The sequence below is a fragment of the Anser anser genome (genome assembly GCF_964211835.1).
Source record: "Anser anser genome assembly, chromosome: 3".
Taxonomy (NCBI): domain Eukaryota; kingdom Metazoa; phylum Chordata; class Aves; order Anseriformes; family Anatidae; genus Anser; species Anser anser.
This window is the reverse complement of record NC_139722.1, coordinates 82,315,887-82,343,236: the sequence shown is the minus strand read 5'-3', so window position 1 is coordinate 82,343,236 and position 27,350 is coordinate 82,315,887. Positions and strand designations below refer to the sequence as shown.

Here is a 27,350-nt window from a genome sequence, read left to right as displayed (position 1 = left end):
ACAGATAATTTTAGACCACCTGGTGGTGAACCAACCAAACAAACAATACAAAAACAGATTCCCCCCTTTCCTCCTGAAAGAAAACCCTCACAGGTTGTCTGAGAATGTGAGAACAAGAATGAAAGACAGATTTTAGGTTTTTTTTGTAATCAGAAAAGTAATTATTTCTTTAATGGAAAAAGAAAGGGGGAAAATATCACACTGCCTTCACAGAGGTTCCTACGCCCTCAAGCTGGACATAACTGAAGGATAGAACTAAAAGCTACTGAAAATGGAGCTGTTGTTGATGGAAGCAGTTTTTGCTCCCAATGGCTAATCCATTTTAGAAATCTCCTGCCCTCTTCTGTTCATTTTGCCCATTTCCTATTTCATAGGTCTCTATAACTCAGTTGTTCCATGTGAGAAGCTACAAAGCATATCAAATTTGTTTTTTAACACCATTTTTTCTTAATGTCTAAAAATTTCTATTTATTAAAAAAAAAAAAAAAACATGGTTTCATTTTATTTCATAGAAAACATGATTAATTGTTACTGTTAAAGTGAAGGCAGTTTTCAGTAGATGCATTCCCTGAGTCACTGGATTATTTTCATCAGTTTCACTTTGTATTAAGTGGATCAATTATGTCAAAAGGTTAAAATAATATTGTTTCATCATGTAAGTTTGGTGAAATGTTTCAATTAACAGTCTCTGAGACTCTCAGGAGAGGGTCAAAATAAAAAATACAGAGGAATAAAGTAGAGCTCTATAGAAATGTGTTCATATTCAAATGAAGAAATAGAAGAGCTAACATTCAAGATTAACTTAATCTTTTGTATCTCACTTTTCTATTCAGGGAAAAAAAAAAAAAAGAATTACAAGAAAATGGCTAGGTTTTCAGGAGTGGTGTGGAAAATAGTTGACAGGTCTCCTGGTAGCATTACCTGTTTCTCAATAGCTGTTGTTGTTTTTCACACCTGGATTCTATTGATCTTGGAATCACTGCCTTCTTTGTTAAATGTGTTTTCAGCTTCAAGGTTACAAAGAAAAAAAATCTAAATACATGAATAGGTTCAGAAAGGCTTGGAATGAGTCTCTGCATCTGTCTACAATACATACACCTACTCACTTTTTTTTTTTTCCTGGAAAAGTTCCCAAAATTCAAAAACCATCAAGATCCACGAATATTTGGAATTGCCAATTATTTAGAAAATTCTGTGATCTCGTTTCTACATTGCTAGTGATTTTTTTCATGTTTTTACATTTTAAATGCATGAAAAACTTATTTTGAAATATTTAGTTTAGCTTCTTATCCATGACATTTTAGAGAAGCTACTAGTCTCATAAATTCTTAAGTAATATTTGCTCTTTATTTTACTGTGAAAAGAAGGACTTTAGAAAGAACAGATAAATAGTAAGGATAGACAGTTTTATGAACATCTGCCAATAATCCAGTTTCTAACAAGTAAAGTAACACTTGAGGAAAAATCAGAATGTTCTTCTAAAAACATATATTTAAAATAAATTCATGTATGCCAGAGGATTTCTGGAGAAGATAAAATCTGTCTGGTCCTCAAAAGTTTTGAATTTTAAAATACTTTTTGTTGCACAAAGGAGAAAGAATTTTTAAATATGCAGTCTGTGATCCTACAGCTTCCTAAATGAGCTGTATTCTCCACAGAGACCTAACACATATGTTAGAAAAAGGGTAGCCAGACAACCTTCTCTCCTCTCAACCCCTCAGCTATTAGTCAGTGTGGAGACAGGTTCCTCTAGCACCTTATGCTTGACAGATCCTGCCAAGGTGTTCCTCTACCTATTGCAGCTGAGGACCACCAAACACATGCAACCTCTGCATTCAAATAAAATGTCTGCTCTGTTGCAAAGAGGAAACTGGGTAGCTGGACTCATACCTCCCCTTTTCTAAAATAGCTGAGTATTAAAAACATAACTAGGAGTGAAAGATTGTGTCTGAATTCCTTCACCTATACACAAGAATTTTCTTACTCTCCTATAACTCTTATAACACTCCTTTCTCACCTTCTATCACAATGTCACCACCAGTAACAAAACAGATACACCACAGTTCTAAGCACTTGCAGTTACTAACTTCTTACAAACTTCTGAATACCCTTCTATAAGAAGTACATGGAGTTACCAGCACATACACCTATCCTGTGTATGTGAGTCCCTTATTTGCACATACCTCCTTTCACACTTCCCTTCAAGCCAACTCATTTTTTGTTCCATAGACTTTGTTATTCCCTATTTCTCTTTAATTGAGCTGGTGGTCATCTTCCTCTTAAGTGTGATCAGCTGGGAACACAGTACTCTGCAGTCAGTTGGTATATGCCATTCACATCTATTATTCACACTCATGTTACTACCCCTGATCAGCAGTTGTCATCCAGACATCTCTGCCAAGGCTGGGCTGTGAGAGCACCCCCAAAATTGCCTCATCTTAAGAGAAAACATGAGAGCAGGTACAGTGATTTTTATTTTCCTCTTTGCTTGAATGGACTGCTCTTGCCACTTTGTTACTACTGCTTTATCAACATTGATGGTTTCAGAGCAAATTTTGTGGTTCAGTGACTTATTTCAAATGGGATATTATAGTTCTTCTGGTTTTCTTTTACAATGTAGCTGTTACTTAAATTTTGGTTGCCACCAAACCATTCCACAAACATTAGAAAAGGGACTTCTGTCCTTTCTCTGAGGTTATGTTTAATTGCTTTTAAATTTATTTTCCAAATGAAAGATAGAGGGTTTCTTATTTTGATAATGGGAAGGAGAAAATGCAATTCTACAAAGGTATTTAAAAAAAAAAAAAGTCTATTTGGAAATATTAGTGTTGAATTACTGAATGCTCTTCATTTTTTGTGTCTGTCCACTTTAACTACTAATCAAACTTCTTTTCACTTTTGATAGCTATCATAAGTTACAAAATACTTTCCTCCATCTCCACTGAAGGACGTTTTCTGACTTGTAATATTCCACCATTATTGTAGTGGTGAGGAAAGAAATAGGAATTTTATCCCAAGGGATCCTATAACCCTAGCTTTTACATGCCTTGCTGCCCTTCCAAGGGCTGTTTTCACCACTGTTCTGTCGACAACATGATGAGCCTGGCAATGTTGGGCAGAGATTAGATGAACAGCTTTTCTTGTAAAGATCCCTGGCTCATGTCAGGGGAATGGTTGGAGATGATCAGAGCTAGCATCTTTTTAAAGCCATTAACCTCTGTCTACACTTGGGGACTGACTTCAAGCTAGCTAAACAAACATTTATTTCTTTAAATATACTGTTTGGGGAATGACCTGTTTGAGTGTTTGATCAATGCTATTTCCTTTTTTTTTTTCTCTTTTTTTTTTTTTTCCTAACCTTTAAGTAAAAAATGGAGTGCAATGAACATTTTGAACTATGTATTAAAATAGCAAAGACTTTAAAGGCACCTAATGAGTCAGTGGGAACACCAATATTTAAAAGACTTAAAAGTCACTTCCTTAAAAGAGTGAATAAAAATCCAAAGTTAGAACGTTTATATAATCAATAACAATCTCCATATACCTTGGGCAGTGATGTGTAACTGGATGTAAAAGAGACTAGATGCAGAAATTTTCCCTTTCTTCCCACCTAAAATATTATCCTAGCATAATCAACTCCAAACTATTCTTGAAAATGTATTTTAGCTATGAATGGTCAGAGCACAGCAACAACAAAAATCAGTAAGTAGAACAATCTATACAAAAAAATAAGGTATAGTAAGTGTCTCAAAATATTAGAACTGGTTTCTCAAACATTTGCAAAACAAATATATTTCCACAATACATAATAAAAGCTGACTAGTCTACCATTAGCTCTTTAATGTATGTTTATATTAAATTTAAGATGCTGTTCTCTAACTGCAATTATGTGAACATAGTTAAAACAGTATTTTAACTATGAACTTCCATAATCTCAGAATTTTGTTTATGACATTAAATATAAAATTCTCACTGGTTGTTACTTCTCAGAATTGCACCAAGTATTTTGAAAAATAAATAAATAAATTCAAATATCTAATAAATTATGCTTTCACAAATGTGTTCTTATGTTTCAAAAAAACAATATATGATGAAATGCTTAATTTGCATAAATATATAGATATTTTTTCCATTGAAAATAAAAAGGGACATGTCCCAGATTGAGAAGAAACTTCCATTGTCTTCCACCATATGCTCTTTCAGTATGGTAACTGTAATAAAAACTTCAGCAGAACAAAGTCATAATACAGTTTGAGTCAAAAGTGAAATCCCCCATGGTTGTTTCCTTCTCATCAGTATTAATAAATTTTACTCTGTATGTTTGACCCAATCTATGTAACAAATTTAGTTAATTTTCTTTGAAAACACTCTCTTTCACTTGAGCGGTAAAACAGGGGTAATGTCTGACATGTAATTGAGTCTGGCAAATGTTCATTTTCACAAAACTTAAGCTGGTGAGCCAACAATTAAGAGATTTCCATCTGCCTACATCCTTCAAAATATTTTCAGATGATTCTGCATGGTACAATTTATAGATGCTGGAAATGTGATCTGTAGTTTTTGAGCACTCAAATATTTTATAAGTCAATTGCCTACTGGAATGGAAAAGAATCTGCTAATGTGTTTTTAACAGACTTCAGAATAAGAATAATCACAAATTCTGTTTAATATAACAAAAAAACTTTGATCCCTGAAATGTGTCCAAAGTTATTTCTTAAACTAAATATACTCAGATGTCATTTGGCCGCAGCAGTTGGTGCAATAGGGCATCTGTTATTCCTTCTCACCTAAATATTATTTCCTTGCTTTCACAGACTGTGAAATTATTTTGTTTGAAATTATAACATTATTATCAGTGTAAAACCATCTGATGTTTAGCAACACCAGCATCAATTTCATGACCTAAATTGCTCTGTATGTTGTCATTATACCTACATCTCTTGAAAGATGTAGATACAGAAGAGCATTCTTTAATTCAATAAATCTACAGTCTCTTTTTTTTCATAGCAAAACTTAAAAGTAATAAGATTATTTATTTATTTATTTTTAAAACAACCAATATTTAAAACTTTTCCTTCCTGCCAATTCAACATAATCGAAAACCTCTTGGGGACCCAACTATCTGATAGCTCTTTATCACAGTGCTATATCTGAGTTAAAAGATCATATAAAAATCCCAAAGCAGATGTTAGATGCCACAGCGGTCAATGATGAGAATGACTTGGTATCCCAGTTCTGATAGGCGACAGCATAGAGTGGTCTGCTTGAGGCTCCAGCTTCTCACCAGGAAAACTGGGGACCTCTGGAGGGCCTCAAGAGGCTTCCACTGCCAGTAAAAAGATGACATCTTTGTTTATTAAGATTCAGTGAGTACTCCATATCAGAGCTTTCACTGGTGTGTGGCAAAGCAATCCAGCCTGTTTGCAGAGAGAGAAATGAAGACGTGGTAATCAGATGACTTGATGGTGGGATTGAACTGGGTTAGCATGAGTGCCCAGGGAAGAACCAATGTCCCCCTGGAGGAGCCAGACTTCTCTTCCTGATGAAACACCACAGGCAGCGGGGACCAAGAGCTTTCCCTGGTGCCTCCCCATCTGGCATTGATTGTTGCCTTGAGACCAGGCCCTATACCCACAGGGCAGAGCCCTTTCCATCTAGCAGCCACTTGGCTTGGCTGTTCTCTTACAGCTTTTTTGATCCACATGTAGAAAGAACAGGACAACTTGGCTTCAGTATTAGGTAGGGCATGTCTGACTGGTTGGAGTTGTTAAAATGGTGGCTGGGTAGATGAGATTGAGATTCAAGTGGATGCAGTAAATACAAAGTCAGTACCTTCACAAAAGCTTTTACCTTCTAGGGGGTCTAAGCTGGCTTTAACAAGCATGCCATAATTTTGGTGCTATATAAACATAAGGATAATAAAAGCTGATAATCACAGAGCTTGTATGAAGAAGGCAGCAAAATACCACAGGTACTAATATTCAGACTAGTTTTAAAATCATAAATATTGACATGAGAAAGGTACAAATAAAATGTTAACTGAATTTGCAAATGGATTCTGATTGCTGCATAGATTCAGATGTTTTTATGGAGCCATAAATTAACATAGCCTATTTAAGCTTGTGGAAAAGTCATTGTCTTTCCCTGTTAAGATGTAAAGGTAGGATAACCATGAGAGGGACCAAGAGCACTGTCTCCAGCAGAAGAAACTAGATTGCCATCCAGGTAGCCTGTTGTGCTCTCTTGTGTACAAACTGGACCATTATTATCAGTTTTGATCAGGAAAAATGGCTAAAGATCCAATTGTGTTAATACTTCATTTTGTGGGTCTTTTAAAATGTAAGCACCTCAATTCAAGCCAAGAAGTGCGTTGTGGTCCCAATGTGGTCCAATGGCTTAAAGAAGGTGTTAGATGTCCAAGGCCTAAATGGTGATCATTGTTTTTTGATACACTTAGTTGGAGACAACTCCAGGCCTCTGCCAAAGGTTGAGAAGGCCTTTTTTCTACTCCTTTATAATTTCTTTCCCCTCTCTTCTCTGGAACTGAGAAATGTTATGGTTTCCAGGCAGCAGCCTGCTCAAGGTTATAGTGCACTTGTCACACACATAAATGCAAACTTCTGGTCAGAACCCCAGTTTCAGCCCTCAGCATTTCCCTGCACATTATTAAAATCAGAAACCACTAGTGAGAAACTCTCTTGATTTCCTAGGATTAGCACAGGGAGGGAAGTCTTTCCCCTGTGTTTAAGGTACACCTCTGCGTGTGTATCCTTGTCGACTAAAGGCAACCCAGCAGTGGCTCAAGACAAGGTAGTACACATTTCACTACCTTACCTTGTCATGAAATTGCCATTTTGGGCTCAGCTACCAGAGGTGTTCCCTTGGGTCCTTACAGGCTGCTTCACTGAGACTATATCTCCTGCTCTGCTAAGCACATTTACACAGCATTTTTATTCTCAGTCTTGTAAGTACTCACCTACCACTTCACAAATCATCAAATGTCTACTCAGGTACTGCAAAAAAAAATTATCATAATTAAAGTCAGAACAACTGTTCTTAACATGTATCAAGCTTGAAGTGTGCTGCTTCTGTCTAAAACCTGAAAAAGCCTTGTATGTCTGGAAACTTGTCATTCTTACATTACATCAGTTGCTAGTATAAACCATATTTCTTCCTATGAACTTTGCTCCACAAAAGTGTCTTATTTTTGAGTTTAAACTCTTAGGCCTCTTCAGAGTAGAGATTTAGTAGGTATCTGAAACTACCAAGTGTTTGCCAGCTTCTTACTGTACAAGATCTAGTCAAAATTAACACTTTACTACTGTATAATAGGCCTGGTTGCTTGAAACCAGATGCCCTTATCATAGAATCATATAATGGCTTGGGTTGGAAGGGAACTCATAGATTCCAACCCACCTGCCATAGGCAGGGATGCCACCCTGCCTGATCAGGTTGCTCAGGGCCTCATCTAACCTGGTCTTGAACACCTCCAGGGATGGGACACCCACAACTTCTCTGGGCAACCTGTTCCAGTGCCTCACGACCCTCTGAGTGAAGAATTTCCTCATAACATCTAATCTAAATCTCCCCTCTTTTGGTTTAAAACCATTCTCCCTTGTCCTGTCATTATCCAATTGAGCAAAGAGCTGCTCCCCATCTTTTTTATAAGTCCCCTTCAAGTACTGAAAGGTTGCAATGAGGTCATCCCCAGCTCTCTCAGCCTTTCTATGTAGGAGAGGTGCTTCAGTCCCTTGATAATCCTTGTGGCTCCCCTCTGGACCCGCTCTGACAGATCAACATCCTTCTTGCCTTGTGAGCAATATCCTCTGTGGCTTACATTTAGTTTATACAATGGAGCAGCTGGTGTTAGTTCAATGCAAACACATTCCCTTGAAACTGTTCTTTAAACTGTATTAAGGATTTTGTTGTTGTTGTTTTTTTAAGATATTAACCTGTGTAGGACTCATATGAAATGTGAACTTAGAACTGCAAAGTCAAATGCATACAAAATGAGGATATGCTTGAGGCATCCAACAGTACTGTCAACCTGACCATGTTTTCTTCTCCTGTCTGAAATCTGTGCTTTGGTAAATGTTGTTTCTAGTAAAATTTCTATTTTCTACTATACAAGACATTTAATATTGTTAAATCTTACTTGCATCCACAATGTTTGTGGTTTTTATTTTTTTCTCTTCCTGTCAATCTGCATACTAATTTTATTTAGTTTATCATAAATTCATTGTATAGAAGTACCAGTCAAACAATGAAAAACAATTGGCTATATGAATATTTATTTTTCTTGTTTAATAAGTTTATTCCAATCTGCTTCATGGATCCTTTGTGTTTGTTTCCTGTGACCATTCATCTGACTCAATTTTATAGGTACAAATGTTTATGTAAAGAGAATTTTGAACTCGCTTGAATGAGCACACATTGACAATGCAACCTGAATTTGAAAGCATGAGTGTCAGGAGAACTTGATCACTCATCCAAACAGGGAACAGAAACAAAATCCCGGGTCTAGTGAGGACAACAGACACAGAGAGGAGATGACACAGCAAGCACAAGGAAATGAGAAATTAATGGAAGTCTAGGACTGAATGTAACTAATTTCATCTATAAGGGGGAGTTAGGAAAAAAAAAATATATATATATATACTCAATACATAAAAATCTTATCTATAAAAAAAATCTGTCAGGCTAGTCTCCAGCTAAAAATTAGAATTTCAGGCTAGTAAATGAGCAGTATCCACTTTTGTGGTAGGTGAAGTTCAATGCTGACTTTTCAATTGCAGAAGATTTCAGCTATTGCTATTTCACATTCTGGCTAGAGGTGGAGTACAGATGCAGTGGGAGCACAGGCTGCTGCCATCCCTTCCAGGAGGAATTCAGGGTAAGCTCCCGGTAGGGGACAGCTGCGAAGAGGGTCAGAGCAGAGAACAGTTGGTTCATCTTTTAAATATCTAGATCAGTAATACATGAGGACATTGATAAATATTTGGGAGTAGTCAGATAAAAAACAGAAAAAAATCTTAGGGGGCTGCTTTTTCCTCATATACTGAGGCAGCATCTCTTTATGGGAATATGGCTGGGAGATGTTGAGTGAAACCAGAGGAGCTGGTCCCCTGGTAGGTCTTAAATGAATTCCCTGCCATAACTTTATCTAGACAGACATATCTGAGAAGTTCTGATAAGAAGGTGGTAAATAAAGAAGTCATAGAATAAAGAATATTTAATGTGTGCGATTATCAGAACTGAACAGACTGTTATAAAGAGCCCTTATGTTCCAAAAATTCCAAAGTAAGCTGTATTAATTGGTGATATAGGAAGTTGTGATTCATGAAAATCAAATGAATTATTCAAAACCAAAAATAGGTTATATATATATATATAAAAAGTATAATCATTTTCATTCTCTCATCTGAGAATTTTGTTACTAAACTTCTGAATTTCAACGAGATCATTGCTGAAAGTTTTCTGTTTATACACAAAAAAAACATACATCCAGTGGCAAAGATTATGTTTTTATGGAGAAGAATTATGTTTCAGTGACTGCTTATTTTCAGAGTTATTAAGTATTGATCTTTCCAGGACTTGGCTGTTAATAACCTAACCTAGGTTTCTCTTTATGTAATATTCTAATATAAAAAGCCAAGAGAAAAGTGACAGTCTTCTCTTCTATGAAGACAGGCTGAGGGAGGTGGGGCTGTTCAGCCTGGAGAAGAGAAGGCTCTAGGGAGACCTTATAGGGGCCTTCCAGTTTCTAAAGGTGACCTACAGGAAGGCTGGGGAGGGCCTCTTTGTCAGTGAGTGTAGTGATAGGACAAGAAGTAATGTTTCTAAACTAAGAAAAGGTAGATTTAGATTAGATGTTAGCAAGAAATTCTTTACTATGAGAGTGGTGAGGCACTGGAACAGGTTGCCCAGAGAAGTTGTGGATGGCCTATCCCTGGAAGTGTACAAGGCCAGGTTGGGTGGGGCTTTGAGCAGTCTGGTCTGGTGGGAGGTGTCCCTGCACATGGCAGGAGGGTTGGACTTAAATGTTATTTAAGTCCCTTCCAACCCAAACCATTCTATTATTCTATGATTTTCTTATTCCGCTTCTCTTAAGGTTAAAACCTTATTCTTCATTATCTTCATTAGGAAGATCTTCATTACCTTCATTAGGAAGATGATTGCATTGAATAATGTATAAAATACCCTGCCATTGTGATATGCAATGGATCCACTAAAATAATTATCCTGAGAGAAAAAACAGAGTGTATGGTTGAACAAAGAGAGAAGGGAAACTCAAATATCTCACAAAGAGCTATTAATTCAAGCTGGTAAGTCTTTAATTCAGACTTTAATACACTCATACAGTGATAAGCCTGAATGGCAGAAGGGAGTAGCCTGGGACTTCTTAAGCCATTTAAATCATATTTGAAGTAATTTGTTTCAGAGATATGGAAATTTTCTGTCAATTACCATTTGGGTCATGAGAATTAAAAAAAAAAAAAAAAAAAAAAAAGGAGAGAGAAGAAAAAAAAAAGTATGAATGAAAAGGGTGGAGAGAAAAGAACAATTTCCCATTCAGAAGAATAAAATTTTATTACTGCAAGGTCCATTTCTGAGTCATAATTAAAACCTTCCAAGCATATAATATGTGTGAAAACACTAAACTACTAAGTGCAGACATCATGGTGTATTTTTCACATTATTAGATTAAGACAATTTTCATAGAAAATATAATGTTCATTAAATTACTTAGTGTCATTTTTACCTAAAAATAATAGTAGTGTATTACTGAGACCAATGTTAAATAGCTCATAAACATTAAGCAACATTCTCCCTGTCTTAATATTAGGTATTCCTCTTTTCTTTTATACCACTTCTTATGAAATTGCCATTATTTTCAGCGAAGAATATATGAAATAACAGAAAACCACATATTCTGTTTCAATGTCTTTTGTAGCTGCAGAGGAAGAAGTGACAGAGGAAGTATTAAATGTATATGGACTTTTTCACCTCTGTGACCATAATCTGTATCATAAATGACTGTGATAAAACTGTGATATTATTTGAGAGGTTTTGATTGTTTGTAATATGTATGCAAAGCAATGATAATAATAGATTTCATGAACAATTTATGCAGTTAATAGTACTAGTAGAAAAAGAAACTTCTAGTTTGAATGGTCCATTGTTTTTTGAAAGTAAAAAAAAAAAAATTATATGTATCATAGCATTACAGTCATTGAGAATTTCAGGGCATTTCTATTCAACCCTGGCCAGACACTAGAGTCCTGCAGCCTCCATGTTCTGATGTTACTGACCAGGACAGAATACTTCATTACGTTTCCCTTCTTCACTGAAGATTTCTGGTTTTGTTGTTGTTGTTGGTGGTGTTTATGTTTGTTTTGTTTTTGTTTGTTTGTTTGTTTTGTTTCTTTTTGGCTTTTTAAGAAATTTACTGGTGAAAATAGGGCAACATTTCTGGTCCAGCCAGGCTTAAACATCACAGTAGTCATAATTATTAATCAGTACCGCTTGCAGATATTTATTCACAGAGTCGTTCCATTTTCTTTACTTGTGTGTTTTACATCTGCTGGAGAAAATGTTACGCATTTGTAGTCCAGCAATAGATTGTAAGGCGTGTGTATATTTGTTTTTAACTTTAGCAAATATTATAACTTAATTTCACTGTAATTCTGATGACTTAGGTGGAGGTTCGCCTGGCTGAAATAAGATGTTTTTAATCTAGTCTTATCTTGTTCACAGAGTGCTGCTGGGAAGGTAGCATACCATGCTCTTTTCATATAAACAGCCATGTTCTTTGTACTTCTGCTTAGAAATTAAATTTATAAACACAAATGCTTTTTGTTTTCTTAGATGGAAACAGGTCTAACATGGGACAGTAACATATCAGCATTGCAAATAAATATGGCAATACTTAACTTTAGTGGTTTCTCCTTGGAAAAGAATACAGCCACAAGATGTTTCTAGTGCATGGGAATTAAAGCCTATGAATCATGTGCACTCCAGTACCCAGTACACAGATCTTCAGAGATTACTCACTTTGGCACTAAATATGCTTGCTCTACTGGATGCATGTGATCTTCCACTGTCCCTTGGAGAATTCCCTGATTCAGCCCTTTCCAGCAGGCAGCTGGCCACTTCCTTTTCCCAGAACCCTGGGGAAGTTTAGAATAGGTCCTCATTTGGCAGGAGAATGAACAGGAAAAATGAAGTTAGAAGCAGTGCTCTACTGGGAATACTCAGTTTACTGAAAAGAGTGGTGAGTGACTGATAGCTGCCTTGTGGCCCACTCTGTGAAGGTTGCGTTGCTTTATTTGAAAGCTCTACTTGGGAACTGGGCTTGGCAGAGTTCCTCATTGATTGCTGGTATCAAAGTCTGAACACTCCTGGAAGGTATTGCTGATGAGGCCAAACTGGCATAGCTGAGATAAAGAAGGGATTAAAAAAAGAGCCACTGAAATTCAGGTTTATATGACATTTTCCCAAAGTCTTTTTTTTTGGAGATTAAACAGTCAATAACAACAACACAGGATGTCCCTGAGAGAAGTGAGGAAAGCTTCAATCAGTAGATCCTGTGGGATCAAATAATTAGATGCATTTCAACCTCAGTCCAGGGATATCCAATTTATGAGAGATTAAGGGTGAAGATATGCAGCAGCTGAAAATGTCAGAAAGCAAATTTTTATTCCGTAGTAAAAATAGTTCTTCCAACTGGAAAAACAAAAGCAGTAGTTAAGCCAGGAAGCTGAAAGTGCCTGATGAAAGTAAAGGAGGTGCAGGTAACTCAGTGTCTCAGAGGCATTAGGTTGATTTTGGAGACCAGAGAAGGCAATGCTGAATGGCACTCATGAGCTAAAACTTCAGCCATAAGCTGACCAGACTTGGAAGAATGTTTGTGTCTTGCACTCATGTGTGAGATGTTATTAGGATTTTACATACTTAAAGAGAAAGCTGATATTTTGTCCACGTTAATAGGAAAAACAAACAACAACAAAGGAGAGATATATAATATATATGTGTATATATATATATTTATATATATATATATTGTGTAAAATAATAATAGCAGTGGAAGGAGTTCTTTCAAAATAATGTAATCTTGTCTTTTGACTCTTTGGTTACTCATAAAGAGGGAGAACTGACATCATGGCCTGGAAGACCAGCCCTGTCACTGACTGTATGCAAATTTTTACCAGATCCTAGGACAGTAATTGATCAACGAAGAATTCAGAATAGAAGGATGGAAGGTCTTTTGTGGGAGAAAAATCTTTAGAATATCAGCTGCATCTTGAGTCATTTACATCCCTTAAAAATATAACTTTCAGTGGCTGCTGCTACTCAAGGAACTATACTGTGTAAAGCACATCTGATTTTCAGTCCACCATTCACTACTGTGTTTATAATACAGTGGCATAATGAGCTATATGTGCAAGAAGGAAAAGTGTGTGTATGGGGAGGGAAGAATGTTGGTGTTCATTTCTCCACAAAGAAAAATTGATATACAAGCTAAAAGACAAACTGATTTGAATTCCTTAGTAAATCTAGTACTGGATGCTCAAAATAAGGCTTTACAGTAACACAATTACATTACATCCCTTTTTATCTCACACTCTTTCATACCATTTTCTTGAGAGCATATTTTTTAAACTGTCTTAAAATTAATTCAAAAGAGTCTGTCTCCAAATGAGTAAAATGACAGTACTTTGCCTAGAGGGGAAAAATCATGAAAATGATCTACGTCAGTGAAGTTTAATCAAAATTAATATATTGAAACAAATGTTATGTGACATCTGATATTTCTAAAATAATTGATTTTCATTTGTTAAATGTAACAACTTCAGAGTTATGATTCACTGCACTTTCCTTTATTAGTTTCAAGGACCATGGCTTACACTTAATGGATGTTATAGGCTACCTCCAGATTTTAAATATGTGATGTGGAAGAGAAAAGCCTCCAAAAAATGTTATATTTGATGGAAGAGATATGAAAACTTAGTCAAACTATTCATTGGCTGTTTACTTTGAGTAACTTTTGGTATAATATGTGTCTGAAATTATATACTCAAATTCTGAGGTATAAAATTTAATAATTTGTTACTGAAAATTTTCAGTGAGGTGACTTTAAAGAAAATAACCTAAGGGTTAATAAGAATTAAATAGCTTTTCCTGAACTTGAGACTTATCTATCTCTACTTTATGATTTGTTAAAAGATGTTCAGAGTATGAGCAACCTCTCCTGATGATTAATCACAAAGTCCTTAGCATCAGAGGAGGGAAGTCAGGGCACAGAGGGGACATAAGGCACATCATTCAAACTGAGTTGTATGGAGGCATGCCTTGAGAGACTTCCTAGATGTCAGCCCTTACCTTCCTGTTTTGGAAGAAGAAGAAAAAAAAAAGTAGATGTGCACATTCTCCCGTTCTTCCTCATCTGAACCATGTTTTCCAAAGCAAAAGCTGTGTGTGTGCACAACCCAAGCAGGAGTCTGGGTTAGGCCAGGCAATGAGCAGATGCAGTTCCCCAAGCCCATGCCAAAACATTTGGTAGAGGAGTGGGGCAAGACCATGTTCCTGGTCCCCAGATCTGCGCCCACATAGCAGGAGAGCTTCTCCCCCACGACCAGACAGGGTGACTGTAAGGATGTGGTGCTCAGAGCACATTTTTAAAACCTATTGGGCTTAAATAAATTGGGGATAAATCTTATTCTGTTCTGAAGTGGGCATCAGATTTCTGCAAGTAAATGCTTAACATCTTACACTTTCTCACTGTTTTTCTAATTAATAATAATTTTCACTGTGTTAAAAATCCTGACATTTCATTTTGGAAATCAGAGACCCACCACCATATCCTTACCTCTTCTTGTGACAGTTCATCAGTACAAATCAACTGGAAATGAAATTTAACTGTTACTTGTAAATATTGTAAGGTACCAAAGCAATTATTTTTGTGTATAATCTGTCATCTAGCCTGTACATATCCACTTGTTATTAATGATGGTTAAAATATACATATATATATATATACATAATTATACATATTCTTTGATAAGATTTGATCCTTTCCATTCTTTAGTTTTTATAGTCTCAGACCCCAGTTCTGAAAACACACCAACTGCAGAAAATTATTTTTGAGGTCTCACCTTTTCTCTTTCTTCTCTTTTCCACCACCCAGAGCTTGTGCTCCAGCATTCATGCTTCTCCAGTCTTGTAGTAAGGTAGATCAAGAAGCTCAAGTGAAAGAAAATGGTGCCTTTTTTGCAGGGTTAGCATTCTTCCGGCATAGCCTCATGAATTACCTTGTCAGCATCAGTACAAGAGAAGACAGTTGGAGGTTTGCAGTGTGATGATGTTATTACACTCTTTTGGTAGGTCAGCTTAAATTCTTATGGACCCCTTCATCCAGTTTTACAACAGGATATCCCTAAAAGGAATCACAGATCTCCAGTCTGAAGTCACTCAGACCAGTCAAGTGGAAATTTGCCATTGACTTGGAAGAACCACGGCTCAAATAAGGGTAACAGGATTTGCAGTACATTTTCTGTTGTTGTTTTTAACACATGATAGATTTAAACAAATTTCCCTTCATTCACCCTGCCTTCCTAGTATTTTCCCATCAGAAACAAACAATACATTTAAAAATGTATATGTATACTATAGTTATTCTTGTCAATACACTCAGGTAGAAGGGATCTCTAGAGTGACCCCTGTTATTTTAAACAACTATTTCATTTTATTTTTTTTCTCAACACTGATCAAGTCTTCTCCAAAACCAGCCAGGCTGCCCTCTCTCCTAACCTTCTCTGCTTTTTGTTTTTTTTTTTTTTCAAAAACTCATTGCTATCATGTTTAGGAACCTTCTTTAAGATCTCATTTTGCATGTGCTGGGACCAGGTGGTACATTTAATGACTAATTTCTTTTAAAGAAGAATGTCTTTCTATAATATAAGGCTTGATACAATAGGATTGCTAATTATCTGGCAACTGAAAAATGACTATTTTTATTGGAAGGCAATGTAACCATTCAGTCTTTTTATTCCTCAGTTTAGTTTATTTTGGATTAATCAAATTAGCCTAAAGTATGGTGAAGACATAAGGCCTAGGAATAAACCAATATTGAAATCCACAGTTCCAGATGCAAAGAAACGCTAAGGTGTATTCTGACTATAACCTGTGTATGGAGACGACTTTCCCCGTTCTACTGGGTTCTTCAGAAAGTTTAGAAATACAGAATTCCTATTTCTATCACACAAAGAATAGCATGATTAAAGATTTTGCACGGTACTATTTTCTGTATGACACTATTATCATAGAATCATAGAATCATTAAGGCTGGAAAAGACCTTCAAGATCATCTGGTTATGCAAAATTGTTAAAACACTGTTTTAGCCCTCCCCAACACTGAAAAAGGATGTTCAAGAAGGCAAGGATGTTCAAGATGTCAAGAAGACATCTTAAAAGATGTCTTGTAAAGAGATTCTTATGCTCCTTTTAAAGTGATAAAGTGAGGAAAGACAAGAATTTCCTGTTTCAGCATCTTCATATTGCTAAGATAATTTCTGTTACATGAGCAACCTGAATATTCATAAAAATCTGTTTATAGAGAAATCACTATAGCAAGCTACACACATTGCTCATACTCATAAAACAGCTGTTTATTTTAAGGCCAGGCTTCCTACACTCAAGGAAATCTCCAGATATTTCAAAGACTTTTCATCCAGCCTTCCTTGTCTGCTTTCAGTCTTTGATTCCTGGGGCATTAGTTTTGACAGCAGATTTCCTCTCTTTACAGGTCTCCTCCATCTTCACAATGGATGTCAAGACAGATTGTCAGGGGAAGTTAAATTTAAAGGCTTTCAGATTGCTTTTCTATCTGCCAGTATTTCAGTATTTAGTTGTTTTCTTTTTCTTCTATTATAGTTTATTTGATATTTTCCTTATATTAAAAAAAAAAAGAGGAAAAAAAAAAAGCTATGATATTTCTATTGCTCTTATATTTTACTAATGAGTTCAGGCTGGCTGGGTAGAATTGTCCTTCAGGGGAGTTTTACTGGACAGGTAAGCAGCATGAGGATTATGTGCATTCAGCTACAGTATTAAGCTGCTACATGTAGAAGATCTTATTCCTGTAGTAGTTTTTATTTTTTAAATATTTCTCATTTAACATTTTTTCCTGTGTTTGAAAATTCAGGGAGGAGTAGTCATGGCCAATAAACCAGAAGGAAAAAATAAGGTCAGTGTGAAAAGAACTGAAAATGTGCCTAGTTCTAGTATTGTAAAAGTGATCTGTTTAATTTCTGTACTAGAACTTAGCTCTTAAGCATGAATTTCTGCCAAAATGTGGGGACATCGCATGCCTCAGTAAACGACTTTAAACCACTCTGGAATGTTGCTAATTTTGTTATAACCAGGAGATTTCCGAGAAAAGCATATTGGTGCACATAAAGAACATAATCATTATCAGAACTACAAGTTTAGTTAAGTGATGTTCCTTGTTAAAAAGCAAAGTAAGCAATGTAACGTTTTAATGGTAAAATGTCTTTATACAATTAAAAATTCACCCTTATTTAGTGTATTATTGGTCACAGTAAAGGCAGTACAGGAGAAAGGTTTCACAAAGTTCTAAAGAATTTGTCCAGCTCATGTTTTTTTCTCTATCTACTTTATAGTCTGTACTTGCATATCCAAATCATTCTTTGTCCCAATAAACCTTTGTTTATTCCATTGGATTGAGAACTTTTGCCCAAACCACAGAGCACATATTAAAATTCACCTAGAAAACAGAGAATTTGTAATGTTTAAAACTTTCCTTTTTATTTTACTGTAGCACATTTTACACCAGAAAACACTTAATCAAATAAAATTTTACAGAATGACATGTAACAGTAAACAATATTAGCTCATCCACAGAGATGGAAAAGACAGCTGGTGCAGCCAGGAGAACTAGCTGTGTAACATGCCATGCTCTAGAAATGGTTCAGATGAATAGGAGAAAGTTCTGAATGAACACGGGTAACTTCACTCTTTGAAAATGGGCAAGAAAACTTTACACAAAGAGAGATTGCAAGTGTCTGGTGGAAGAGCCTGAATTATAGGTTGCAGTTCTACATGTTATGATGCAGAAGCTATTTGGAATTACTCTTCTTTATATGTATATTTATCTGTCTTAGACTCTGACTTCAGAAAGCAATTAAGCACACAGATATGCCCACGCCTGACAGGTCTTTTAAGCCTTAAAGGCACTGGGACAAACGTATTTGATTTATCTGTAGTGTGTCTTGTGCGATTTAATATTTCTCTTGCATCTCTGGCAGACCATGGACATGTTTGCTGAGCTAGGAATTTAAGTAGGAATATAGCACAGGAGTAGTCAGGGAAGAGATTTTATATGAGCAATTTTCAATGGCAGTAAAGTGTTTTTACTTTGAAGCCCTTAAAGAATGGGAAAATTATTCCTGGGATTATTGGAGGAAGGAAATGTGATAGACAAAGGAAGAGAAGAAAAAAATATATGTATATATTTCAGTTTGGTTTTCCAGATTTGTTTGGTTTGGATCCCGTGCTAGGCACAAGAAATACTATAATCACTTCTCAAGGTAAGAATAGCTCTGTAAAATGTTTTCTTTCCCAACCTCCACTCTTTGCTATTATTCAAGGATCCCAAAGCTCATTTGGCATCTTCAGAGATAAAGAATGTCATTTTGAAAGACACTAAGATTTCTCTCAGTTTAGTCAAACACTGCATTACCATTTCTGCACAAATATTATAGACTTATTTCTGAAGTATTAACATCATGTCAATAAGGTTCATATGCACTGTTTCTGCTGAAAAATCAACGTTCTTTTTGCAGACTAAAAAAGTAATGTTCCTTTTTTTTTTTTTTTTTTTTCTCTCAGAGTGAACAAAGAAAATTAAGTGATGAGCTGAGCTCCCTCTGGATCCATCACATTCTCACAAGCATTTCTCTGAATGTACTTAAACAAATTGAGAAAGTACAATGACAATTAAAATATGCTGGATGCCTATTTTTACTGCTGTTTTACAGGAAGTAGAAAATAATGTGATACGACTGAATTTATTTATTTAAAATGCACTGAGAAATACTTTGAACTGTGAAAATGAAATGGGAATTGCAGCAAGCAAAATTAGAAAGAATCAGATCTTATAATCACAAGTATAATTACTACAGGGCATTTTATGACAGATTTCATTTTGTGACTTGGACAAAACAAACGGTTTAATAATTTTTGAACTTGATGGATGCCCAAGGCAATGTGATGATATGTATCTAAGCATTTGATATCTAACATCTATCTAAACATTTACAAAAGTTTTAAAAGGCTTACATACCTTTAAAACATACCCCATACACATAAATCACTTATGCATGTTTAAAAAAAAAAAAAAATCATCAGGCTTAGGTGCGGAACTTAATTCCAAGAAGCTAACCTGGAATAATTGTTTAGAACTCTGGTGTGGATTTGTATAGAGTGAGTAATTGCCCTGTTTTAGATTAAACAGTTTTAAAGATGAAATTACAATGTCTGCACATGGAAGATATGCGCAAACGTCTTAAAGAAATGCTGTTGAACTGAAGTAATTTAGTAGTGAGAATCAAAAACATTCTGGGAACTAGTAGGAAGTTGGTCTCTGTCCTTAGATGGATTTTGTTAGTTAATTGGATACTTCAAATTATGGTCTATCTAATTTCAAAATACAGAATGATGAAGAAAATACATGAAGAAAATGTCTTCCTCAGAGCAGCCACAACTAATTTTGTTCACTGAGCTTAAATCCTAAGTCTTAATTGACATGTCTGTTGCATGCCTATTTGCAGGTGGTGGTGTTATTGCTAAACTTATACCCATCTGTCTTATTAAGCCCATTTCTTTTTCCATAATGATTGTTTGTAGCACTAGTTTTCCAGGTCACATTCAGCATGTAATTTCAGGTTATGGTAATTCAAGAGGCAAAAGACTTACTTATTTTCCCAGAAGAAGATAAATTGTGAGGAAAAATATCCTAAAATATTACGTTAATACAAGTGGCCCCAAATCTGACCCAGACAATTCTGATACTTGTTAGATCCACATTCTGCCCACTGTTCGCTGATTCCCCCAGGAACTACACAGTCTGCGGTTTGTGTAGGATCAAGGTCTGGCTCAAACTTTTCTTTATTTTTCACAAATGGTTCTATTGTTTTCAGCAAGAGAGTGGCCTCGTTGCAAGTTAGATATATATAATGAATGAATATATCTGGGGATCCTGATCTGGAAAAAAAAAAAAAAAAAAGATAACATAAATCCTTTCCCAGAGCCATGAATTTACTTCTGATTGTGGGAAACAAAAATAAAAAATTGTTGTACCACATTTCCACAATTCCTGAAAAATGACAGGACATTTTGCTGACTGTGTTGTTACCATCAGTTGAGAGGGAGGGAGAGAGAGGGGGAGGGAGAGAGAGGGGGAGGGAGAGAGAGGGGGAGGGAGAGAGAGGGGGAGGGAGAGAGAGGGGGAGGGAGAGAGAGGGGGAGGGAGAGAGAGGGGGAGGGAGAGGGTGGGCAGAGGGGCAAGTAAAATAATTTCAGATCTAATTATTTTTCCTTAAATCCAGGCAAAAATCAGTGTAATTTCTGTACAACCCTCTCCATAATGACAACGTTAATTCTTTAGTTTACTGAAATGCAGATAGCTTGTCCCAGAGTTTCCCATCTCACTGACTGGCTTTGGTATTTTCCAGACAAGACAAGCAATGGAGATCTTCTGGTTCAGAAACGTTGACTTCCTCTTCCTTTCTCTTTGATATCACCCATATACTGATTGGTAGAATCCTAACAATCACCTGAGCCAGTCAGGTCCTTGGTTTTGCAGCAACAGTGCCAGAGATTTTAATTTTCAAACTGCAACAATCCTAGACTTTTTGCGTAGGAGACCTATATCAAACCCTTTAATATCTTTTTGGAATATCAGTCTCTATGTTGTACTTGCTTTGATAAGACTTACTGTGTCCATTCCTTTTGCAGAGTACAGTCATAGTGAAAATTCAGGAGCTTGCGTTTCTTCTTTTCCCCTTTGAATGGAACACACCTTTAAGTCTATCACCGTGTAGGCTTACATTGCTTTAAGTAAGAGTAGACTAGAAATTTAAAAACATATGCTGGATCAGATTCCTTTCAAATCAGGTCAATGCATGGGTTAGTATTGTACTGAATTAGTATGTTACCCTGACCATTAGAATTAGAGTTTGCATAAAACAATAGGTCAAGTAAATTATGAAAAATTGTCTCTTATTTGAAATAATATTATGTTCAATGATGGAAAAAATATTTATTACAGATGGTGATTCTTCCAGATGAAGAGAAAAAGGAGAAAAAAAAAGAAAGGAAAAAAAAAAAGAAACGGAAAGGAAAGTTAAAATAAGTCTGTTTTTTGTTGTTGTTCTTGGTGTTTTTTTTTTTTTTCTGGCAGGTAAAAAGAAATAGATTTTCAGTTTTCTGTTGAAATGTCATTGTCAGATAAGGATTACAGTTCATATAGAAAAAGGGAGAGTTGAAATGACTGTGTTAATCCTGATAATCAGAATCAATTTTAAAGTCATCTCCAAATCCATACACACAAGCCATGAATACCGGTTAAATCTGATTCTTGGCCTCAGGTCCACGCAGCCCAACAGGTGTGGCTGGTATGCTGGTCATCCTCCTACTTCTCTCCTCACATCCCACTGCCCTCAGGTGTCCTGGTGAATTGGCTGAACATACAGCCTCACTTGGATGCAGCTGCATGGCTCCCCGTTCATGGTGTCTCAGCCCCACGCTGAGTGCCCTCAGTGCCACTGTACAGGGAACAGTCAGCCTCGAGCCTGCAGAGGGCATGTTGGATAAGGCTGGCAGCCATACTGCAGTCTGGAAGGAGTGACATAGCCAGGGTAGGAAGGATGGACCTAATATGTTCACTACCTGATGCAGCTATTATATTCATACTGCTGTTTTTAACAGGCAGTTAAAATTGTGCAGTTCTTAAACTGGCAAGCACTGACTCTTCCTCTGAGGTAATGTTCAGCTGAATGGGAATTAAACTATACTGATCCTGTAATTCATTGTTCATCAACAGGCGTTAGGCATGCAATTCAGGCTATTTACCATCATGGAGAACTCTGCACAGACAACCTGGAAAAGGGACCACAGGACTACACAGGAATCAATTTATTTCCATGCCCAGTGAGTTCCCTAACCTGTAATAACATCAACATATAATTAAAATGAGCGTTATTCTGGAGAGGAATCACGTGATCTAACTTTTTATAATTATTATTATTTTTATCATTGATCTTGTATCAATGATAATCTCTGATAATGATAATCAATGATAATCTCGTATCTCTGTTGTCCAGAATCATTATATTTAATCTGAATTTTTAAAATAATTTTCCTTTGTGTATTTGTTATTATGCTGGTAATATGCTTTGTTGTTAGTGTGGTTTACTAGTTGGGAGCAAATGCAGTGAGTTATATTAAAAAAAAATAATTGTGATCAGTTTTTCATTTTCTCTACCAATATTCAAAATACAGCTGTTTTCACGACCATACCCTGAACAAAAAGTTGATTATTTCTCAAACTTAGTACCTGTTATTGTAAAAATGTTCCTCATTACAATGAACCTGACTCACAAGTCCTTCGTTAGGTATCCTACCTGGGCCATTAAAATTACAAATGTTTTCTCATTGTGTTTAAAAATGAATAATTCATATCCTTCATTAGAATAAACTAGGGTGATGAGTAACAGGGAAAAAATACACTTATTTTTATATGTTTTACCATTTACTGGCCATGTGACTTTCTGCCTTATTTTTGTTGGTTATGGTAGATTTTGTTAAAATATGTATATATAAAATATATGAATAAATATGCATATATGCATAAGAGATGTGTATCAAAATAAAGAGTTTTGGCATGTGCCTGTACACATTTCCCTCTGCACACCTACACACACACTTGTTCATGGCACTTTTTTAAAAATCAGCAAATAGAAAACAGCAAATAATCCATTCAGGGCAGAGAGAAACTGTCCTGCTGTTACTGCTCAAAAATAAATGAACAAATTAGAAATGTAAAAGTTAGAGAGGTTTGAACAACATGTTGCTGTCACCCAGGCCATCATCAGCTCAGCTCTCTGCTTTGAGATTGTCCCCATCTGCAAGCTGGTTAGTCCAAGGATCATCACCTAATAAGACATTCCCCAACTAGAAAAATAACTACAGTGCTTCTCTGTGTGTGTGGCAAACTATGACTTCCTGAGGGGGAAAACTTCACAGGCCACGTGCTTAGGATAACCTAAGTCTGGTTCTTCGTAATGTTTACAGAAACTTAGCAGTTCGACCCTTTCAATTGACTTCAGTTATAATCAAACAATCAATTTTACTAAAGAAAAGGAATAATCACTGCAGGAAAAAAAAAAAAAAATCTTCATTTGAATCCTAATTTGTACTGCATTACACTACTTGTTGGAAATAAGAAGAGAGGTATGTCTCAGTCAGTTTAATTAACATCATTTATGGCCCATAGGACCGAGAGAAAAAAAAATAAATCCTGGAGGATGTAATGGGGTATTAGGGTTTGATGAAACGTCTGCTTCCAGCCAAGTTTCCTTGTTACACATCTTTAATTAGTGTGCCATTATTTGTAAGTGTTGGCAAACATCCATAAAAAGCCAATTCTGCTTTAAGTTAATTAAGCAGAGATGCTGCTCCCAGTGCCCTCATTTCAGAGTGCACTGATGCCTGTCCCGCTCTGCTCTTCTTCAGTACACCCTCTTATCCTGTGACGCTCATGTGTGAGTCCAGACGGCTTTGCCTCACAGATAGCACCAAGGGGTGGCATTGCGTGGTCATCAGGAGTTGCCCCGTCCCCTCTGTGGTGTCAGCCTCTGCCTCCCCTCACACAGTCCTGCAGGGAAAGCAGCACCAGCAGACTGCGCTTCTTGCCTCAGTACTGGTGAGAGGAGATGTGGCCTGCACTGTGTCCTCTCCCTCTTTCAACCAGTTTAGTCATGCTGCAAACATTTTCTGCGAAAAGACAGGATTAGCAGCTGAAGTAGAAAGTGTATTTTACTTTTATCTGCTATATTTTCTGGTGGAGCACTCACGGTCCAGGTGATAGAGGGGCATAGGCCTAGACCCAGCCTGGTGGTGGTGTTCATTCTTACCGAGGAGGCTGAAAGGGGACTGGGGCACACCATGTGTCAGTCACCTGTTTGTGAACAAACCCCACTGTCACACAAGACTAACAGAGTTATACAGAGGTATGCCTAAACACTGCCATGTTTTCTCTGTATCTGTTCTTCAGCATGGAGAAACTGCTCAGCCGGAGGAGTGAGGCACAATTCCAATACTGCACCAGTGAGGCCCAGGTCTCATTGGAAACTAGACACTGTCTGGGTAACACAGCCTGCCTCTCCGTCACCACACTGCTCCTTATTTTTTTAATCTAGAAAGTTGCAGTTGTGAAATTGAAAGTAATTGTGACAAAGTCTGTGGCTGGATTAAATACAAGCGGAAGAAATTTAAAAAGTTTAGCAGATGATGAAAAAAATAGTTCGGCTTAGCTGATACCAAACTAGACAGGATAGGGGTGGAAGCAGCCAAATAAGAACTGCATGCTGTTGTTGATAAAACAATGCCTTCTGAGCCAAGATGTGAGAAATACCAGCATCTACCTTATGAAATTATAGAGCTCATGTATATTCATATGCATATGAGTTCATGTTTGTTTGTACGTACACGTACATATATGTAGAGGTATCTACACATTCTATCTCCTGTTTGTCCTCAATGTGTCTATCTCTGTCATTTGGAAACTGATGCTTCGGTGAAGATTTACACTAATCTCATATTATAACAAATAAAAATCATCAGGTAAGAATCATCCATCCTGCTGACTTTAATACTGATTTCTTGTAACAGAAGTTATTCCTCTCCAGAACTTTTGCTGAATATGGTATTTTGCCTTAGTAATGAACAAGTAAGAGATGCTGGGAACCATTCTTCGTTATCCTTGTAGCTCTTTCTCCAATTTCCATTTGACAATCCAATGATTTAGATGCAATATATAATGTTTATGGAAGATTTTTATTTATTTATTTATTTATTTATTTTAATGGCAATATTTGGTAGCCTAATCTAGTCTGTTTGCAACTCAGCTGCATTTTCACTGGCTGATGCTCATTTCATATGAACCTTGTTTGCCATCCACATACAGAGAAAACAGAAGAGATGTTGCAGCCAGAACTCATTTTTGTATTTCACAATAGTTGTTTAGCACAGAGAATGCCTAGCTGTCTCTATAGATTCAACAGATAAATGAAGCTATCTTCAGTGAAAGTGAAAACAAATCATGCCTTCCTAGCAGATAATTGATCTTTGTTTCCTCTTAGTCTTACTTGCAGACAAAACAGACTTCTTCCAGGCTAACTGAGAGGTAAAATAAAGAGAGAGATTTCTAGATATTTATCTTAACTGTGCAGTCTGAAGGACTTGAAGAAAAAAGATAGGTATGTAGATCAAAGGTTAATATCAAAACAAAGTATTGACATGCAGAATATACATCTGCAGATGGGTCCACAATGTATGAACACAGGAAAAAAAAAAAATCTTGTCTGCTAAGAAAAGAGAAGGGCTGTTTTATGATTTAGTCCTAAGTTTGCTGAAGTCTTTGGTATCTGGTCTGAGTTATTATAAAAGTAACTCTGCACGTGGATATCTAATATCTATCCTTCTATATATAGAAAAGTTGAATATGCTTGACTGTCTTAGCTTTTCCCATAGTTGCTATTACAGATTTACATTTGTACAAAAAAAGTGCTTATGCCAACAGGGAGACCATAAGATGGTAGTGGAGACTGATTAACACTTCCTTTAAATGGGAACTTTTTAAAGATGATAAGAAAAATATTAAGAATTGGGAAAATTAGCATACTTGCTGATGGTGCTGATATCTCCAAGAATAAGAAAACCTCCCTCACTGAAAGTGGCAGTCTTCTTCAAATCCTCTATCAGGAAGAATTGGTGTGGAAAACTCCATTTGCTTTTCAAAACAATCAGTTTTATTTCTATCCTGAGAGAACACTCCTACATAGAATTATGAATTTCATGTAAACAGAGCATTATAACTGCAAAACAAGAATAACTTTTTGTGCTGAAACTACAGGTATAGAAGGTATTAAAAAGTGTTTCATTTGTGTAACCAAATCATATGTGATTTTTTTTTTTGAGATAAATTCTGTTGAAAGTTTAAGAACGTGGATCAGAGAGTCTTTGCAAAGAACACTCAGATCTTGTAAAGCCAAAACCATCATAACAGTAGTAAAACACATAAACAAGGTATTTTAAACCTTAAAAATATGTGCATAATACTATAAATCATGTGTACTAACCAGAAATATAAATGTAGTCATGTTTTCCTGAGAGTTAAGACTTGGGAACTGCAAAATTAATTACAGTGAGAAAAATGAATGCAGTAAGTGGTAAAAAATGGGTGTTTTTTTTTTTTTTAAACTACTATTAGTGTATTCTTCATATCTGAATGAATGAACAAAAATATAATACAATATTATTCATATATTGGACAATTATGAAAGCTAGTTTTTGCATCCCACTATGTACTTTTGTGAAGGACTGAGTACTTTAACTGATTACCTTACAAGTACTTCAGCAATAGTGTACTGTAGAAAAAGAAGAGAAAGAAGAGTTTCAACAAGGCTACTTGGGGAGTGACATTGTAGAGAAGACCCCCTCTGTGGCTGATGATCTTCTGCTGTCACAGCTGGTTTCTACACAAGAGACAGTGGCCACCTGCTTCACCCATAGCAAGGTAGACAGCAGGGAGAGCTGCAGCAATAGCTTTCTCCCCTGTTTCACCCCATGCAGATCTAGCAGATCTGCAGCTCACATTAGTGTGCAATGGAACATCCTACCAGTCTTTATTCACACAGGAAAGCATACTTCAGAGTTCAATGCCAGAATCTAGCTGAGAAAACCCAAGATCCCCTCTTTAATTTGCCAAGTTTTGTAAAATTTGTCCCATCCTCTACAGTTTGGTTGTTAACATACGTCTGAAGGTTGTGGAAGGGGTCAGGAAACTGAGGTAGTACCGTGTTACAGGGATAAATTGATGACAACTGAAAGGGAGACCAGAGAGAAGTTGAATAACACCTGGATATTTGAAGCCCAGTGACTGGGAAAGTAACAGGAAGTGCTAATTTCATCAGACTTCTAAGTACTGACCAACTGCTCAAGGGAACAAGAAACTCCCTAAAGTAGCATAGCAGTAAATTGAACAAGAA

At 36.3% G+C, this 27,350-nt stretch overlaps 1 long non-coding RNA gene across 2 annotated transcripts; it reads left to right on the top strand.

Moving 5' to 3' along the window:
• The first annotated feature begins 1,835 nt into the window (after nucleotides 1-1,835).
• LOC310897174 lies at nucleotides 1,836-19,038 on the top strand. 2 transcript variants are annotated; one of them, XR_014582113.1, is made up of 4 exons: nucleotides 1,836-2,460; nucleotides 17,204-17,245; nucleotides 18,539-18,608; nucleotides 18,910-19,038. It is a non-coding gene; the product is annotated as an uncharacterized lncRNA (long non-coding RNA). The 2 variants fall into 2 exon arrangements; XR_014582114.1 differs by lacking the exon at nucleotides 18,539-18,608 and having other exon boundaries at nucleotides 1,860-2,460.
• Nucleotides 19,039-27,350: the final 8,312 nt, after the last annotated feature.